This window comes from Ictidomys tridecemlineatus, chromosome 7 (genome assembly GCF_052094955.1).
Source record: "Ictidomys tridecemlineatus isolate mIctTri1 chromosome 7, mIctTri1.hap1, whole genome shotgun sequence".
Lineage (NCBI taxonomy): Eukaryota > Metazoa > Chordata > Mammalia > Rodentia > Sciuridae > Ictidomys > Ictidomys tridecemlineatus.
In genome coordinates this window covers 100,649,769-100,669,602 of record NC_135483.1, presented here as the reverse complement: position 1 = coordinate 100,669,602, position 19,834 = coordinate 100,649,769, and positions in this window count along the sequence as shown.

Genomic DNA, 19,834 nt, shown 5'->3' with positions numbered 1-19,834 from the left:
GGAATGAAGTGGGCTGTAGGAGAAAGGAAAAAAATCCAGGTGACTCTATGGATTTTGGCCTGAGAATAAGGAAATGGATCTGGTGAGAAAGGAGTGGTGGAAGGGGGGAAGTTTGGGGTACATCATATTGTGAAATCCAGTAGACAGTCATGCAGTGATGCCCCCTGGTCCTCAACACCTCCCCTTTCTGTTTCTCAGTTCATACTCTTCTCCCCAAACCCTGGTCTTCCATCTTTTCACGTCCAATCATCTATTCATTTAAATCAATATCAAACACTATTGCTTATGGAAGTCATCCTTTTTATTACTTCTGTGGGGAGGAAATTTGTTCCTTTATTTAAACCAGAGTAATTTTCACTTTCATTCTTTCACACTTTCATTCATCCATTCTTTTTCATCTAGCCCTCATCCATGCAACACTAACTGAACACTACCTGGCCACCCATTCCTTTCTAGACATTGCAGATTCAGTGGGAATGAAGATCAGCAAGATCACTTGTGCAACTTTAATAGTAGATAAAAGAAAGAATAGAAAATGAAGAAATGCATGAAAAAGAATTTTAGGTACTGACCAGTGCTATGGAGTAAAAAGATTGTGACATTGTGAAGCCAAATGCCTTATATTATGGATACATGCAATTGAGAGTGGAATAGGATAGATGACTCTTATCTAGGTTATAGTGAAGGCAGAATTGCAGGCTTGCTAGGCCCCAGGCTGCAGTGACCCAACCAATAATGACAGGGTCATTCCTGAACTTGGGTCTGCTCCCCTGGAACTGGTGTGGCTTCCTTTGCACCAGGCTCTTGCCTCTATGTGCAGTCCTTAGTGTAATTAGGCATATAATGAATACTTACATTGAACAAGATAATGCTGTTTTCTAAAAGGAATATGAATATATGGAGTAAGTTGTTGAACAAAGAGAATCTTCTGGGGCATGTGAAATTAAAATGTTGCCAGAGGTCAAAATTAATTTTGGAAACGTTGGAGGAACAGAGAGTTTTACAAAAAGAAAATTGAGAAAATAAAAACTGCATGAGCTCAATGAATAAAAAGGGAAAAACATCTATCCAGAGGTCTTTTGCCTTGGCTGGAATTCATTAACTTTTGTTTTGGCTTCAACTATTTGAAAAAGTTCTGCCTAGAGCTTTCTTTAATTTGAACTTAATGTGGCCAGTGGAGGCAAAGTGGGGTTTGGAAGGGCTCAGGGGCTGAGCAGGTGCTGGGAAGAGTCCAAGACCACCCAGGGATGTCCAGAATCAATGGATGCTGGGGGCAGAGCAGGGAGGAAGTGCTTTTTGATGTTAGACAGTGTGATAATGACTACCTGTGAGCCAGAATAAATCTTTTCTGTAAAGACAGATGCCCTCAAAGAGTGCGGCACACAGAGTTTAATAGCTCTCTTGTCTTCTTTGTCTTCTGGCAATTGACAAAGTCTCAGCAATGGGACAGTTTCTCAACTGAAGCATCAGGATTCAGTTCTCAGATTTTCAAGGGTTATTTTCACTTCTTCCCATCACCACTTAATAGTGTTTGAGGTAAAGGATATGTTAATTGGCTTGATAAAATCATTCTACTATAAATTTGAATATATATAGGCATGTGTAGATATATATGTCTCTGTGTATATGCATAACTATATAACCTCTCTATATATATATCATATCATCTATTACATATATACCATTAAGTCCCTTTTACCTCATAAATATGTAGCTATAATTTGTCAATATCCAATAAAAAGCTTTTCTACTATATATATATATACGTGTGTGTGTGTGTGTGTATTCTTTAACATACTCTCTCTCTCTCTCTCTCTCTCTCTATATATATATATATATATATATATATATATATATATATATATATATTCTTTAACATACAATTTAAAGTTTAGTTGCTCAGCAGTAGAGTGCTTGCCTTGCACATGTGAGGTCCTGGGTTCAATCCTCAACACCACATAAAAATAAGTAAATAAAATAAAGATAAAAAACAATTTAAAGTTTAAATAATTTTTTTATATATAAATATGTGCTCTTCTAATTAAATGTATCCAAAAATGAGGGGGAAGCAACATCCCTATAACCCCGCCATACAAGCACAATCTTCTGTGGCACATTATATTTCCTTTACTATTTTATTATATATGCAGTTCATTGATACGACCATTGAGTTTTTATTTTTGTAATTTGTAGAAATTCTCATTAATTACTTTATAATAGGATTATATGGCACAACTTAGTAGTTAAAAGTACCTTTTCTGAAACCAGGTTGCCTAAGTTTGAATAGAGGCCCCACTATATCTTAGCCGTACCACCCTGGGCAGAGATAATAATAGTTATTATCTGATAGTAAGTGCTTCGTGAATAACCTTTCTCACAGCAATGATCGTCATTGTTATGATTATTTACATAATATATTCATATATAAATGTGCTTATTTTTAAGGTTGCTGAAACAAAGAAGAGCATGTTCTTTTAAGCCTTACAAAAAAATATCAGAATTTGGTACTGCTGGGAATCAAACATGCTATGCAATCTCCATATCAGTGAGCTACATTCCCAGCCTCCTTTATCAGAATTTGAATGGCACCACTTGTTTCCCAGATGATGTAGAATGTGTTGCCAGTCCTCAACATTCTGCCCATGCCAACCCCAGGGCTCCCTAGAGAAACACCAACCTCTTAAGCTAGGTCTTTTTCTAGCCTGTGGAACACATACATTCTGCACCAGCTGAGTTATAAGTGCTGCAGAGTTCATATCTTGAACAGTAAACCTATAGCAATGACAGAATCAGAGGACAAATAAGTAGCCTAGCTTCCTGTTCCCTTGGGTGGTAAAACTCTGAAGCATTCTTTGGGCAATTTGCAAGAAGCCTGCAGAAGAAGTGAGCCCCCATTGCACATTTAGCCATTTCCTATGAGTTTACATATAAACCTGCCATATATCCCAGCAATTCCAGTCCTAGTTATATACTTAAGACAAAAGAAAACTTATGTCCACATGCATGTTTGTAGCAGCTTTATTCATGGTCAGCAGAGACTAGACATAATCTCTATGTCCTTCAACTGATGGATGGGAAACTATAATGGTACATCCATACAGTGGAATACCACTTGGCAGTAAAAAGAAAAATCTATGGTTCCCACAACAATATGGTTGATCTCAAATGCATTATGGTAAATAAAAAAAAAAGGCTTGAAAAGCTAATACTATATGAATCCTTTTATACTACATTCTGGAAAATATAGGGACAAAACTATAGGGATAGAAGACAATCTTCCAGGGTCTGGAGGTTGATTATAAAGGCAAAGTAAAATGGAAGTTTTAGAAAGTGATAATAATGCCCTATATCTTGATTACAGTTATGGTCATATGACTGGGTCCACAGAACTATTTGCCAAAAAGGTTGAATTTTAGGATATGTAGGTTATTTCTCAATAACCGATATATTTAGAAAGAAAAAAGAGAACCCACTTATTAGCTATCGTTAGAATTGGACATGAGGTGTCACCAAAAGCTCCTATGTCAATGCAGCGATGTTCAGAGGTAAAGTGAATGACTGTGAGAACTGTAACTGCATCAGTCCATCCTTATTTGAATGTTTGGGTGGTCACTACAGGCAGGTGGGTGTGGTTGCAGGAGGTGGGTCAGTGGGAGCATACCACATCTTCCTGTGGTCCTCTTTTCCGTCTCTCTTGCTTCCTAGCTGCTATGAAGGGACCAGCTTTGCTCCTCTTGGCCCTTCCTCCAAGACCTGCTGCCCCACCTTGGACCCTGAGCAATGGAGACAAGTGGCTATGGACTCAGATTCTGATACCATCAGCTAAAACAAACTTTTCCTTCTTGTGGGTTATTTTGATCCATTTTGAGTGCCTTCCTTCCTGGCTCTTCTTCTTGCACCTTTTATGTTCACTTCTCAAGTAAACAACTTGAACAAACCCTTGTCTCAGGGGTTGACTTCTGGAAAACTCAGTCTAAGAGACATGATATTAATAATTTACACAAATTTTAATTTTGGGGGGGATTGAACAATTTTATTTTGTATCTCTTACATAAACCACCTGCCAATAAAGCCGAATTACTTTCCGCAAATTAATGATTTTTCATTTTTAAAATTTGAAAATCTTAATTGACAGAGAATTGTACATGCATACGGGATAGAGGGTGATCTTTCAATACATGTGTATAATGGATAGCAATCAGATCTCAGTCCTTGGCATATCCAGCACCTCAAACATTCATCATTTCTTTGTGTTGTGAGCATTCAGAATCTTCTCTACTACCTATTTCAAGATATACAAATTAAGTGTTCTTGACCATAAATTCTCTACTGTGCTATAGAATATTCACAATTTTTCCCCATATCCAACTGCTACATTCTTCTGAAACAAAAATTATAATGACTATATGGTATTCAGTTGAAGAGGAGGTTAGAATCTAATGTTCCATGTTAAAAATACTACCAAAATTAATGACTATATTTGTGTAAAAGGGTTTTAAAAAATGAAATATGATTTCTACAGTTAGGTTTTCAAATAAGGAATTTCCAGGTGAAAAAGTAAGCTTTGCTGTCCACCTCTTGAGTACATATTGTCAAACATATTTTCAAAAGTTATATATTCAGTCTTGTCATTAACAAGATAAAATTCTCTAATTTGTCGTCTTTTTTTCACAAAGTTCTTATTTTCATTAGCCTGTGTTCAGTTCAAAGAAAAATTTAATTTTCCATTACTGCTTTTAATTTGGGAGGCAGCACAGCATGATAGCTTAGAACCCTAATTTGGGAGCCAATTAGTTACATCCCAGTTCTGCCTCCTGGTTCAGTTTGCCGCTTATTAGTTAAACATATGACGATTCTTGCAAACTCTCACTGGAAAGTTGTCAGTCACATCCTTCCAGAAGTTACCATTACCTTCTCTGCAATTCCATAGCACAATGCCTATGCTTCTGGGCATCATTTATAACACACAGCCTACTAAATAGGATAGCAATCATGCCCATTTGTCTATTGCAAGCTACCTACATAATCAATGCCTAAGAACAGAGTAAGAATTGAACATAGAGTTCAATATCTCGACCCATTTTGGTAAAGAATAGAGATAATTATAGCAGTACCACTAAAAACAAAGAATTTATTGATCACTTACAGTGTATCAAACACTTTACATGGCAGGTTTTCAATCATGGTAATGATCTTACAGGTTAGGGATCACCAACTCAATTTATGGGTATAGTAGGTTGAATCGTGCCCCTCCAAAATCCCTAAGAATGTGACATTATTGAGAAATAGGGTCTTTGCAGACATACTTAATTAAATTTTGTGGAATGAAAACATCCTGGATTTAGGGGACTCCTTACTCCAATGAATGTTGGCCTTATGAGAAGAAGGCAGGATGCACGGACACACAGAAGAGGCTCATGTGGCAGTGGAGGTAGAGACTGTTGTTCTACTGCCACAGGCTGAGGGAAGCCAGTGTCCACCTGAAGCCCAAAGGGACAAGGGGCACCCTCCCTTGAACTTTCAGAGGAAGCATGGCCCCACCAGCACTTTGAGTTTAGACTTCTAGTCTCAAAAACCAAGAGGAAAAAAAAATTCCTGTTGTTTTAAGCTACGAATTTTGTGGCAATAAGTTTTGACAGAAACCTAATTCAGTGGTTAGGGAAACTGATGCTCTGAGCTCACCAGCCCTCTTCTCTGTCTCCAGTTTTCATGCTGGGATGTGGAGGACCTTAGATTTTCCAGGACAAATAGCACATCTTGAGCAAACTTTCCCAGGCTTTTAGTAATGGATGGCTGGAGTACTTTGGCTAGCACAGAGAATGGGGCTGAACATCAAATAAATGATGATTTCCAAATACATACCAAATTATCTTGATTTAAATGCATTTCCTTCATTTAACTGTTTCTGTGAAATCTTCCTAGTCCAACCTCCCTTTATAGTGATATTATGTTATTATAACAACAGAAAACACAATAGATTGGCCTTATAACTCTTGTTTTCATGGTCTGTTAACAGTACTGCTACCTTCACCAGGCAACCTACCCCTCCTGTGGATCTCACCTTATAAGAAAAGCACATGATCCAGCTACATGAGTACCTCCATCCTTCCCCATACAAAAATAAAACAACACCTGTTTTCCACAACATCAGTCACAAAATGATAGGGCACTACATTTTCTGTCTTTGAGAAACATACTGCTAAATAAGTAAAGGATTGATAATTTTAAAATACTTGGAATTCTTAAGAATGATTTCTTCCATCTTAAGTCATGAGTTGACTACCTTCTCCTAGTGGTTTCAGGAAGGGTGGAAAGCAATTTGAGATTTCTACTTACTGGTTCTCATGAAGGAAATATCTGGTTTGGTACAATTTGCATTTTCAAATGTCACTTTGCATAGATTGTCATGAAACATTTGACTCATGGTCCATACATCGTATTTTTCTCATACATCTTATGGTTTCAGTTTCTCAGAATTACCTAGAAACTACTAAATCATCTTATTGTATTACTTCATCTCCTTCTTTCCCTTCAAAAGAGTATGAAGTAGTCACGAAAGTGTAGGAGATATTCTGGGCTTCCATGTGAATTCTCCAATATAAATCAGCTTCTAAAATAAAAGTTGAGAAGACGTGAGGGTGAAAAGAAAATCAAGCCTCAATCAAATGAGAAGAAATCATGATGTATGTGAAACTTGAAGCGCACTTATTTTTAAATGTTTTTTATTTATTTTTAAATTTTTAAATCTTAATTGAAACAATATTTGTACATATTTATGGGATATGTAAGCAATGCATAATGAACCAATCAGGATAATTAGCATTTTTATCTTCTTGGACATTTATCGTTTCTATTTTCAGGAATTTTTGACTCTTTTTGGTTATTTTGAAATGTTATAAATTGTTGTAAATTATTATAGTCACCCTACCATGTTATAGAATACTAGAACTAATTCCTGCAACTAAAATTGCATTTTGGTACCTGTTCTCCAATTTATTCTATCCTCCCATAGCCCTACCCATCCTAGCTTCTGATGACCATTATTCTACTCTCTATTTCTTTAATAAATGGGGCTAGGAAAACTGGATATCCATGTTCATAATAAATAAACTAGATGCCTACCACTTACTACATTCAAAAATCAACTGAAAATGGATCACAGACCTAAATATAAGGCCTGAAATTGTGAAATTACTAAACATTGTAATTTTAAGACTAATTCACCAACTCCTTATTACCTGGAAGGTGGAAGAGCTTATGTAGAATACATACTCTGTGAGTGACTATGAGATGTTGGATATATCATTAACCTCTCAGAGCCATCTTTTCCATAAATAAAAAATAAGAACAGTAAATAGTTCTTACAGTTGTAATGAGTTTTAATGTGGAATTGTAACTAAAAATACCTACTACCGTCAATAAATATAATAAAATATGGTTGGAACTCAATAAATAATAATGAAACTCACAGTCTAACATGACATAATTCCTGAGTTTTACAAAATCCAATGATAATAAAATAGTAGAGAAGATTTTAGATCCCACTATTCCAAGATGGTGGGTCTCAGTCATAAAACAGTCTCCTTTGGTTGAGGGCTCTTTAGGGTACCCAATTAGCTAGGACTGGGCATTAATTACTAGTAAATATTAATTGCTACTGTCTGCTGCACATCATCTGTGAGCCAGACACTGTGTTATGGTCTGTGCTAGAATCACTTACTGAAGGACAGCTTGAGTGGAATTTTCTCTTTGGACTCAGAATGTTCTTATTGTCAACAAAGCCATGGAATGTAACCCACAAACCTCACTTGCCATGAGAGCTCCTGTCAGGCTTATCCAGATAAACCTAAATTTTCTTTTTTTAATTAGTGCATATTAATTATACAGAATGAAGGGTTTCATTGTTGCATATTTGCACATGCAGATAATATACCTTAATTATCAAGTTCTGAACAACTCATACTCTCAAGCTGAGATCAAGATACAGACATTTTATGTAGATCCAGAATAGGGCAATGGTGTTGATATTTTCTTGTTGTGAAATAATTGCAGTATGTTCAGAAATTCATCTGCATATATGAACACTTGGAGTAGTAAAGGAACATTGGTTTAACTTTTAGCCAGGGAAAGAAAGTGTTAATACTCCAACTGAAATCATTCTTTATGTCCTGTCCCCAAGAGTGCGATGGTGGCAAATCCAATGGCTATTTTCTAGCTTCATCATAACCTCATTGCTTAAATCAACAGCACTAACATTTACTCCCTTCTTAAACCACTTTCTTCTTTTGTCTTCCTTCACAACCACACACACATGCATGTTTCCTCCTATCTCACCAGCTCTCCTTCCATAGAGGCTTCTTCTTTGCAGAATATCTACAAACTTTGTTCCTCAGAATTTATTTCTGTTGTGCTTTTACTTTCTCCCCACATGCTCTCCCTAAGTGATTGTATTACTTAGCTTCACATGACTGTAATGGACTACCTGAGGCATTTAACTTATAAAGAGAAAAATATTTATTTAGATGACAGTTCAGGAAAATCCCATCTAAGATTGGGTGGTCCCATTGTTTTTGGCCTTCCATGAGAGCACCATATGGCAATGGTAGTTTACAATGGTGTCAAAGCAAACTACTTACATGATGAGCCAGGAATTAGAGAAAAAGAACATAGGAATTCCCACAATCATTTTTTAGGACATGCATCCAATGACCTAAGAATTCTCCATGAGGCTACACTCCCTAAAGGTCCATAGCACCTCTCTATGGCACCATATTGGGGACCAAGCCTTTAACACACATAACTTTGAGAGACACTATCCATATTTAAAGCATAACAATGATCACAATCATTCCATTATACATAAGTTATCAATGGAAGAATTATTATGTAGTATCACAATGACATAGTGCTGCACTCTTGTATCATGTATGCTGTATCTGTGAGACACTTCCTCTTAGATATCTCAAGTGTGTACCAAAGTTCTCATGATAATTTTATACAAAATATTTTTTAATAATTTATAGAATTTTCCAAACATGCAAAAAACTAGACAGTAATGAGTCCATCATTTGGCTTTGATAATTATATATAGAAATAAAATATCAATCAAATATAATTTAACCTTCACCCACTATAGCAGTAAGCCTAACCAAAAATACCATTTCTTAAGAAGTATTAACTATTTTTGAGTTATTCCTTATCTTCATTCTTCACATCCAAATTACAGATGCTCCTTCATTTATGATGAGATTTTATTCTGATAAACTTGTTGTAAATCAAAAATGCATTTGATACACCTCACCTATCAAGCATTGTAGCCTAGCAACATAGACTGCACACTGCAGCTTAGCAGCATACACTGTAGAGTATTAGTTGTTTTTCCTCATTATTGTAGGACTGACTGAAAGCTGGGTTCACTGCCACCATCCAGCATCACAAGAGAGTATCCTACTACTGATCATTCGACCAGGAAAAGATCAAAAATTCAAAGTCTAAAGTACGGCTTCTACTGAATGTCATGTTGCTTTTACACCATCATGAAGTCAAAAATCCCACAAATCTGGTCATCCTAAATTGAGGACATTTCTAGTACTAAGTACGTTGGGCGTGATTCCTAAACACATCTTAACACATGGACTTTGCTCCAATGCCACCATCGCCGTCTAAATCTGAACCTCCCTCATCGGCCTTCAGTCCTGGTGGAGGAATCTCCTAGTTGGTCTCTTCCTTTTCACACCTGCAGTTTTTCAAGACACTTGAGTAGAAGAATCAGCTGGCGTACAGTGACCTGGTGCATACTTTCCATACCCAGCCTCTTTCCTTCCTCAACTTATTCACCAGACTCCAGGTTTTCCTTCAGTTCCAGGAAGACTAAGCTTTCCCATGCCTTAGGTCTCGACGTATATTCCTTTCCCCTATCTGGGATACTATTTTCTGAACTCTTGACCAGGTTCTGTTTATTACTAAAATGTTAAGTTAACATTGCTTGTTGTGTGAAGTGTCCATCCCTACCTTCCACAAAGACCTGGAATCAAACCTAGGTTTTTCTCTTCTTGCAATTGAGGATCCATGAACTTTTTCCATAGACCTTTCAGGCTTAGCCCCATGAATCTCAATTATTACCCAAATTAATCAATGTTTTTTTTAATTTCCTGGAAGTATCTTCTATCATCAGTGTGGTCACTTTGTTTTATCCTGTTTAATGCTAGCCTATGTAAGTGCCATGAAAAAAGAATCAGTGTCCCTCTTACCATTACATCTCTAGAGCCTAGCATAGATTTGGCCTGTAGCTTCTTTGCATTAGTGAACAAAACATAATGTGGGGAAAAAAGACTATTGGAGTCAGTTAAGTAGGAAGTAGAGAGCATGAAGCTCAATCTTTTTTGAAACTGCTTCTGTGAATTTAAAGAAGAGAAATATGGTAGTTGCCAAATGGGAATAAGGGGGAAATATTTGTTTCTTTCTTTTTTTTCATTTTAAATATAGATGGTACTAAAGTATATCTTTGTGTTTTTGAAAATTGGCCAACAGAAATGTGGATGCCTTCTGGTTCAGGAAAAAGAGAGTAAACAAGCAGAATAAGAAGGGATGAGACACAGTTCCTCTGTGGGATTACTGCACTTTAATAGGGAAGGGGACAATTCCTAATAGGGATTAAGAAAATAAAGCTAGGGAGAGCTGGATGTCAAGGTGCATGCCTATAATCTCAGCAGTTGGGGAGGCTGAGGTAGGAGGATCACAAGTTCAAAATCAGCCTCAGCAAGTTAGGGGGGCCTGAAAATTTAACTAGGCCCTGTCTCAAAAAAAAATGGGGTCTGGGCATGTGGCTCAGTGATTAAGCACCCCTGGGTTCAATCTCTGGTACTAAATAAATAAATTAATTAATTAATTAATTAATAAATAAATAAATAAAAGTAAGGCTAAGGAGATGTGAAACAATTGGTTGGTAACAGGAGAATGAGAGTGGATATTGATTTCTTTAGCTCTCCATGTCACTTGAGCAATGTCACACTTGAGAGTGGAGGTAAAAGGGATGATATAACAGTTTTGTGAAGTCGGTCATCGTACAACATTTTATTCTTTAGAGTGAAAAATGATCCTTCTATAAAACATATAAGATACCTTAATAATATTGAGTGCCACCTTAGTCTTGTACTGCCGTTCTAAAATAAAGCTACTCGAGATGGCTCGTGACTCTTCCCACCCCCCCTCCAGAAGCACAGCACCAAGCTGAGGGCTTTATCTTGGATTTTGACTGCAGCAAGTACTATATGGTCATCAGAAAATCCTCTAATTCAACAATTACTATGAATGAAGCTCACAAGTATTTAATATACACTAAGTCAATTAACAACGTGAGTTGGTCAGTATTCTTATGGCCATATGGCCACGTTAAGGGGCTAAAAGCTAAAGCTTAGAAGTAGAAGGGTCTTACTAAGGCTCATACAGTGTGGAAGTGTCATAGTTTGCAGCAGCACACTGGCCTGATGTCATTATTTTCACAACTACATGTAAAAGAAACACAGAGGCTCAAACTCCAGGGGAACGGTGGTAGAGCACTGAGCTGAGACACCAGTGTTCTAACCCAGAAGGAAGATGTGTGTCCCAAATGCACATAAGCAGAGAGAAAAGACAAGGGCACTTATTGGCTTCCTTCCTAGCCCCAGATATTGCAGAAGCTCAGCATTCAGAGAGCACAGCGCACGATGTGACATCCCATTTGTTTGTTTGATTTCTAGCTTGTTTTTCAAACAGATGGGAAACACACTGCTTAGAACTGAGCTGCAGGTTCTTACTCGACAATGGCCTCATGTGATGTGGCACTGTCTCTCCTGGTCAGCCCTCTGCTGCCAAGTACCAGCTACTTAACACCTTTCTCTCTTTGACAGTGGCCTCCTTCATTCTCTTTATTTAGACCAAATGAAAATCAAGGTTATTTGCTTTTGATGTAACTAATAATAAAAGGACTAAATGCTTCTCAGAAATTGGATCCAGGTACTCAAGTAGAAAGCAGGTACTCAAGTAGAAAGCAATGTATTTACATCTTGTCAGAATTTTTTAAAGGGCAGTCTCCTCTCCAAAAACGGCTCTTCTCCCAATCACATGCTCCAGAGTATATTACTTGTGAAAACTATGCCTTTAGCTCAGTTTTTGTTAATAGGCCGGATTTCGGCATTGGTTGTTAATTTTAAAAAGTGAATCATTTCTCCTATCTGAGGACACTGAAGACAATTCTTTCAAGCATTGTGTCACCTTGTTATAGCAAAAGCTGTGTTAAATAGAAATTTAGAGCTATAAACAGAAAACATCAGATTGATTTGAATTTAATTAGGAGAATACTGTTGTCAGGGGTCAACCAGAGTCTAGCTCTGCAGGTGCTTAGGAGTTTACTAAAATGTGCTCTGAAATTGTATCACTTCCTTTATTTACTAACTGGGTTTAAAAATATCTACCAAATTTTGCAGTCAGCCTCAGGATACAGCACCTACGTGTGCTATAACACAAAGACACTGAGATGGCTTTTGGTTGTGGACTTTAATCCTATCTCTGCCACTTTTTTAGTCACGTGATTATGGTACATTGATCTGTCCTATTTGATGTTCAGTTTCTTGCTGTGCAACCTGAGGACAAACAACATTTAATATGCATGGTTGTTGTAATGAATAATTAAGGTAACATATGTGAAAGAACATGTCAAGTGACCAAGGTTGGCTATAGCATTGCAAATATGACATAATTGATGAAAAATATGTCTTGAAAATAATTTGTAAGCACAGGAAGTTAAGAATTCCTAGAAGAGCATAATTCCCAAATATTGAATGAAAATAAAGAACTACACCAAGTTGACACTAGAAGTTACTTTGTCTTCGAGGGCTGCCAGATGCACAGATGGTTGAGTGAGTGGTTCAGAGCCAGCCTTCTCCAGGCATGCCATCAAGTTGACATCATATGTGGGTTGACTCCAAAAGGGCTTGAACTTAACTGCCTAGTTGTCAGAAGGCTGCCTGAAATTTCACCCAAATTCCTGAATTGATCAGTCTGACATGGACCTGATGCAGAGCAGGAGGTAGGGGAGATGTGAAGCAACGGGATCCTCCTTTATATTTTCCTTATGCTGCATGTCTATGTGCTAAGGTCCACCCTACCAGCCACAGACAAATGCAGCAAAATTACCTTTATTTGCAATTGCCCAAACTAGACAGGTGTTTATCACTACATATTTTTCCATAATCTTTATAATAATCCTATATATTGGTCTTACCTCTTATATTCTCAGGTTTGGGGATATTCACAATAACTCACTGCATTGGAACTGTGTGTTGTATACCACTGGGTCTTGCCAAATTAGAGATATAGTTACTTATGAATAAGAGTCATGACCCAAAGGGAATTTTGTCTAGCAGAATAGAATGTGATGATGAATGCATGTGTGTATGATATTAAAGAATACAGATAAAATATATATGGCATATATGTATAATATATATCATATATATAAAATAGATAAAGAATACCTGTATGGGTTGAATTGTGTTTCCGCAAGTCAACATCTTGAAGTCCAAACTCCAAGTCCTGTCACAGAAAGTAACTTACCTGGAAACAGAGTTGTTGCAGATATAATTCTTAAGATCAAATCAGGAATCATCCTACTCCAATATGACTCATGCCCTTATACAAAGCAAATGTAGACACAGACATGCACACAGGGAAAATAGTCCATAAATATTAAGGTAGAGATTAGGGTTGCAGATCTATAAACCAGGGGATACCAAAGACTGCCAGCAAACCTCAGAAGCCAGGATAAAGGCCTGGAACTGTTCCTTCTATGTGTCCACAAAGTGAATAGGTGTAGAGGACCACAAACAAGTTAAGATGATGTTAATTAAGTTAAGCTGTGTATAGTTATTAAGATGAACTAACACCATCGAGCCATTAAGATGATAGAGATTCCTTAATGACTGACTGCTGTGTCTAGATTATGTCAATTAAGTTAAGCTGTGTGTAATCATTAAGATGATGATTCCTTACTGGTTGACTGCTATATCTAGTTTGTTAATTAAGATAAGCTGTGTGTAATTAGTTATGTATATATACCCCTACTGTCAGACAATAAAGCGGCTCCCACTCCTGCTGTATCAACCTTCACAAGTTGCTTGTCACCACCCCCCCTTACTTTGCTGCAGCCAGACTGCGGCAAATAGGGACAGCTCTGCTAATACCTTGATCTTGGATGTACAGCCTACAGAATTGTGAGACTGTCAATTGTCTTAAGTCACCTTATCTGTGGCACCTTAACTCCTGTCAAAGACATGTGCCCAACTGAGAGCAAGCAAAGGTTATTTATTTAGAAGTTGCATCTATATTTGTGTGTGTATGTATATATGTATATATGTATGTATATGTATATATACATATATACATATACATACATATATATATATGCAGTTGATTGGACATCTCCTTAAGAACTTCTCCATTTTCTACAGAAGGATCTGAGCTTCAGTCAAGTTGTCTAAGTGACCCTGACACTGGGGTCCTTCAGAGCAGGATACTGCAGCCTCTGCCCTACCCCTGCAGCACACATCCCCACTATTATATCTCTAATTAATGTAATGTTCCATGTGGAGATTCAAAAAGCAGATTTCAATACTGTTATGGTTTGAATGTGAGGTATCCCTCCAAAGCTCACTTATGAGACAATGCAAGAAGGTTGGGAGGAGAAATAATTGAGTTATAGCCTTAATCTATACTGCTGAATGGTAACTGGAGGCAGGTGGGGTGTGGCTGGAGGAAGTGGCTCATGAGGGGCATGGCTATGGGGTATATAATTTGTATCTGAAGAGTGGAGTCTCTCTGCTTCCTGATCACCCTAATGGGAACTGCTTCCCTCCACCACACTCTTCTGCCATATTGTTCTTGTCTCACCTGGAGCCCTAAGGACTGGAGCTGGCCTTCTGCGGACTAAGATCTCTGAAACCGTGAGCCCCTGAATAAACTTTTCCTCTTTATAGTCGTTCTGGTCATATCTTTAGTCACAGCAGTGAAATAGCAAACTAAAACAAAAACGAACCCCACAACCTATAGATAGGTTACTTAATGTTATTGAAATTTCTTTATTGATTGATTTCTTTACCTGGTATATGCTAAAAACCTTTGCATTAAGTAGTCTGTGTATTAAGTAAGAAAATGTATTCTAACATGTACTAGGAGTGTTTTCAAGATCACAAAGACTTTAATATGTAATATAAAATGGCATTAGAAGCGGGGTGCAATGGCACACGCCTGTAATCCCAGTGGTTCGGGAGGTTGAGGCAGGTGGATCACGAGTTCAAAGCCAGCCTCAGCAATGATGAGGCACTGAGCAACTCAATGAGACCCTGTCTCTAAATAAAATACAAAATAGGGCTGGGAATGTGGCTCAGTGGTTGAGTGCCTCTGAGTTCAATCCCTGGTATTCCCCAGAAAAAAAATGGCATTAGAAGAAATCTCTCTAACAAGCAAACTCTAATCAATAGCTCTCAAGGAATAATTTTCTGGGAGGTGGCTGTCCAATATTCACTTTACCACATTGAGGGTGAGTCTTTCCAAGGGATTTCAGAAAGCTAACACCTAGGCAAAGGCCCAGTGAGGATAAATGGCTGGTAACGATGGCTAGAAATGGCAATAGTAAGATGTATAATTAGAATAATAAAACTAATGAAATAATTGTAAATAATATGTATTGAAGGCTCCATGTTTCTTATAGTGCCACAGCAATTTAACTGGTTTTCTAATTTAATCCTCATAACAAGCCTTTTGAAGCTAGTCCAATTTCATTAACAAGAAGACTGAGACTCTGAGATGCCAGATAACTCTCCCAAGATCACAAAACTAACAAGTGGCTGACCTGTGAGTCCAATCCCAGATTTTTGCCCTAATAACCTTGAGTATTATTCCACACTGAATGTCTTGGGCACTTCTGAGGTCCAAACCAAGAGGCTAAACTATTTCTTGAAATCTGAGGAGCAAACTCAGGACCAAAGTTATATATAACAAAGGCTAAGAGCCAAGAGCAAGGAACTTGCTTTTTTTGTGTAAAACAGCAAGGTTCAGAGCAAACATTGTGCCTCTGAATTGGACAAAAATATCTGTAGTGCTCAAATCTTACTTCCATTTGATCTGAGTACTGTGTGTTTGACTGACCTGACTTGATAGAGTTCAGGCTTGGCAGAGAGGGGTTAGGATGATCCAGACACTTAGTAATGGACTGGTCATGTGGGCATCTGCTTGAGGCATCCATGTACAAAGGGCACTGAAATTGCAATGGAATGATTTAGAAAAAAAATGGTACCAGTTAACATAGGTTTCTGCACACAACTGAAATGACTGCTAAATCATAAAACGGCTTTGCTTCACAATGAGTAGAAACAATAGATCCTTATTTTGAACATTAGAATGCAACAGAAAGAAATTAGTTGTCATTTGTTATAACCCACTGCCTTCAGAGGAAGGAGAATCCTAGCAACCAAATCATCTTTCCTCTTGTGAGCGAAAACCAAAATCTTCATCCTCCAAAGCAAAAGCATTTGCCACTCCTAAAAGCCATTTTAAGGAACACATGTGGAAGGCAAATTGAAGAAGCTGAGACAGAATGAAATGCTCTCAAAGAGAATTTGAAACACCTGTGGGAAGGAGTAGAGAAAGAATGATGTCAGCAAAACGTGATCAGGAAAAAGAACCCCTGAGCACAATGAAGGAAAGAGAAAATGGAGACTGAGAAATTCGGATGCTGAGAGGAATGGACTGGCGGAGCTTACAGCACTAGTTCAAAGCCAATTCAAAGTCGCATCAGCATTAGCAAGCTCCCTTCCTCACCTACAAAATTTTCAGCACGTTGTGTGGGAGAATCCCAAATATATGAAAGAGAAGACATCCTCTATATGAATAATAAGCATGCAAAGAGGCATCCAATTTTTATTAATTGAAACTCTGGTTTCACTTTGTTATTCTTTATTGGGTTGAGAGAGAGGCAGATTACAGACCCTGCCAGGGACATTCTAATATTGTTTGACCTTATGCAAGGATTTGCTTACCTTTGGCCTGTCCAAAGGATTTCTCCGTCAGTGATTCCAGGGTACCCACCTGGAGAGACTTATGTATCATATTCAGCAAAGCCAGAATAGCATGAGTGGTATTTAAAAGGACACCCTTAAGTCAGTGCTGCATGATATTTCACACTGTAAAATGGAGTTGTTCCAGCTGGCACAGGATTTTCTTGGCTCTGTATTTCCCTATAGGATAACTAATTGCAGTGGGAAGTGGAAAGAAAGTTTGGGGTGTTGAAATCTAACAGGACCTGGAGTCAGGATGTTGCAGCAAAGCACATGGCCCTGCTGAAATACCTAGCTTGGCCTCCCCCACGGTAACCCTGTGAAAATCCAGCCCTGGGAAACAAGCTGTATACTGTACTTTTAATGCTATTTTTTCTCAGCATGAGGAAGACCAATAACTCTTTCAGAAACAGAAAACAAGGTCTTGAAGAGGGTATGAGGCTATTTTTAAAACTATAAAATGATTGTAAAGGAGCCCCTATTGGAAATCTATGTGGGAGGAAGTTACAGTATTTATGCCCCAATATGTCGCCATCTAGAAAGTACACATTATATGATGGTCATAAAGGAGGAAAACAGAAGGCTACCAGTTTGATGTGAACAAAGGAGCTTCTGTTCCTGCTGATAATAATAATAGTTACTGTAATAGGATGTAGAGTGAAAATTTTCCAGTTGCCTTGTAATTGGCAATTAAGTCCTATATTCAAAAGAGAGCCATCAACAAATGGGGTCATCTATGGCCTCCCAGGGCTTACACAGAGGGTGGGAAATATTTCTAGAACAATCTCTTTCCACTAAATACCTGTCAATCAGGACATATAGTGTATGACTGAGGAGAAGGGGGCAGAGGGGGAAAGAGAGGGGCAATACTTCAATGTCTTCAGTATTTTAGGGAATAATATTCTCAAGGTACAAGAGAAACTGTGCTCTTCTTGTCCTATGATACAATTCCACCAACCTCACCCCATAGATAAGGAATGATGGGCAGGGGAGCTATAAGCAAATCAATCACAAGCTGGGATACACCTGCAAGAGAGACTGGCACTTGATACCCCAGATGATGCTCACAGCATTAGAACTCTGCAAGTCTGTGTTCATGCTTCCTAAATCGTGGGGAGTGCAAATGGCACAGAATGCTGATTTCTTGCCACATAGTATCTAAAGAGGGGAGGTTTCCAAGAGTAGCATTCTCCAGGAAAAGAAAGCATACCTCCCCATCCCAGAACCTCAAGGCTTCCAGACAGTGTGGAAGTAAGATCTCTCTAGCCCGAATGTTCTCCTCTGAAGATATGTTGGAGGTATGGGATTTCGATAGGGACAGCCAACAAAGGGATGAAGGAACGTGTGCCTCTTCATTGCAAGGCATGTTGAGGAAATCTGGCCACGACTCCAAGGAAACCAGGTACACCATATACGTACTGATAATCTGCAGGTGTCCACCCACCAAGGAAGGCAGGGCAGGGCAGAAGAAGTTCTGCATCATAGCAGCAACCACAAGTTGCATCTAACCTTTGTTATCTCTTTGCAGCACTGCACTTGCCCCAACCATAAAGAGCAGAATCTAGAAGAGCAAAGGTGAGAATTGAAGGAGAAAATCCTGCCCAGTTGCAACCCCAAGCCTTTCCACCTCAGTTATAGGCAATAATGAAAGAGGCAAAAACTTTGAATTTGATGTGGAATTGGTTTTGTGAACTACCCTGGATGAGAGCAATAACTCTAAATACCCAGAAAGTTATAGAATTTTATAATGCCATTCTCAGATGGGAAAATGTGCTTCTAAATAGCAAATTGGGGGGGGAAGTGAATGGAAAAGAAATAAATCATCCTTGAAAGTATTAGACTCCATACTCCATATGTTTTACATATACCCCAAACCCTAAGAAGTGGTGTTATTAAATTCCTTTTGCAAATAAGGAAATTGAAGATCAAGGCAGCTCACCCACTTGACTCAGAAGACATAACTTAGATTCAGGCTCAGGTCTGAAACACTCAAATTCTAAATGCTTTTTCCTATAGAACACTGTTTTCCCTGGTTTCCTTGGTGAAAATCTTCAATGTCCTTAAGGTAAAGTAATGCTACATATATTAAAATGATTTGTAGACCTGTCTAGACAAACTGGCAAAGGCTTCAAGCTCAAATTGATATGTTTGAAACTTCATTTTTCCACGTTCCTTACTCTCTCAGCTCTGCAGTTCTAATGCTGTCAATGGGAATTGCGTCAACCCTCTTATTGAGAGTGGTTATCATATTTATCTATGAAGTAGACATCTATGATGATTAAATTTGTGTGTCAATTTGCAAAGCTTTAGTATACAGTTGTATGGTCAACTAGATGTTTCTATAGTTATTTATGGGTATGATCAAGATTCACAATTAGGTGAGTTTAAGTAAATCAGTCATATCACTCTATAAAATTTGCTTTGCAGTGAGCTTCACTCAATTAGATGAAGGTTGCTAATGGGAAGACTGAGCTTTCTCAAGAAAGCAACCATTCTGCCTCAATTCTGTAACATAGACATCTGGCCTGAGTTTCCATCATTCTGACTTGCTCTACAAATTTTAGGCTCAAAACTGTGATGTCAACTCTTACCTGAATTTCCAGCTTGCCAGCTTGCGCTAGAGATTTAGATGGTCTTGTATGCCAATTCCTTCAAATTTCTTCTGCTTTATTTTTTCTTTCTTTCTTTCTTTCTTTCTTTCTTTCTTTCTTTCTTTCTTTCTTTCTTTCTTTCTTTCTCTTTCC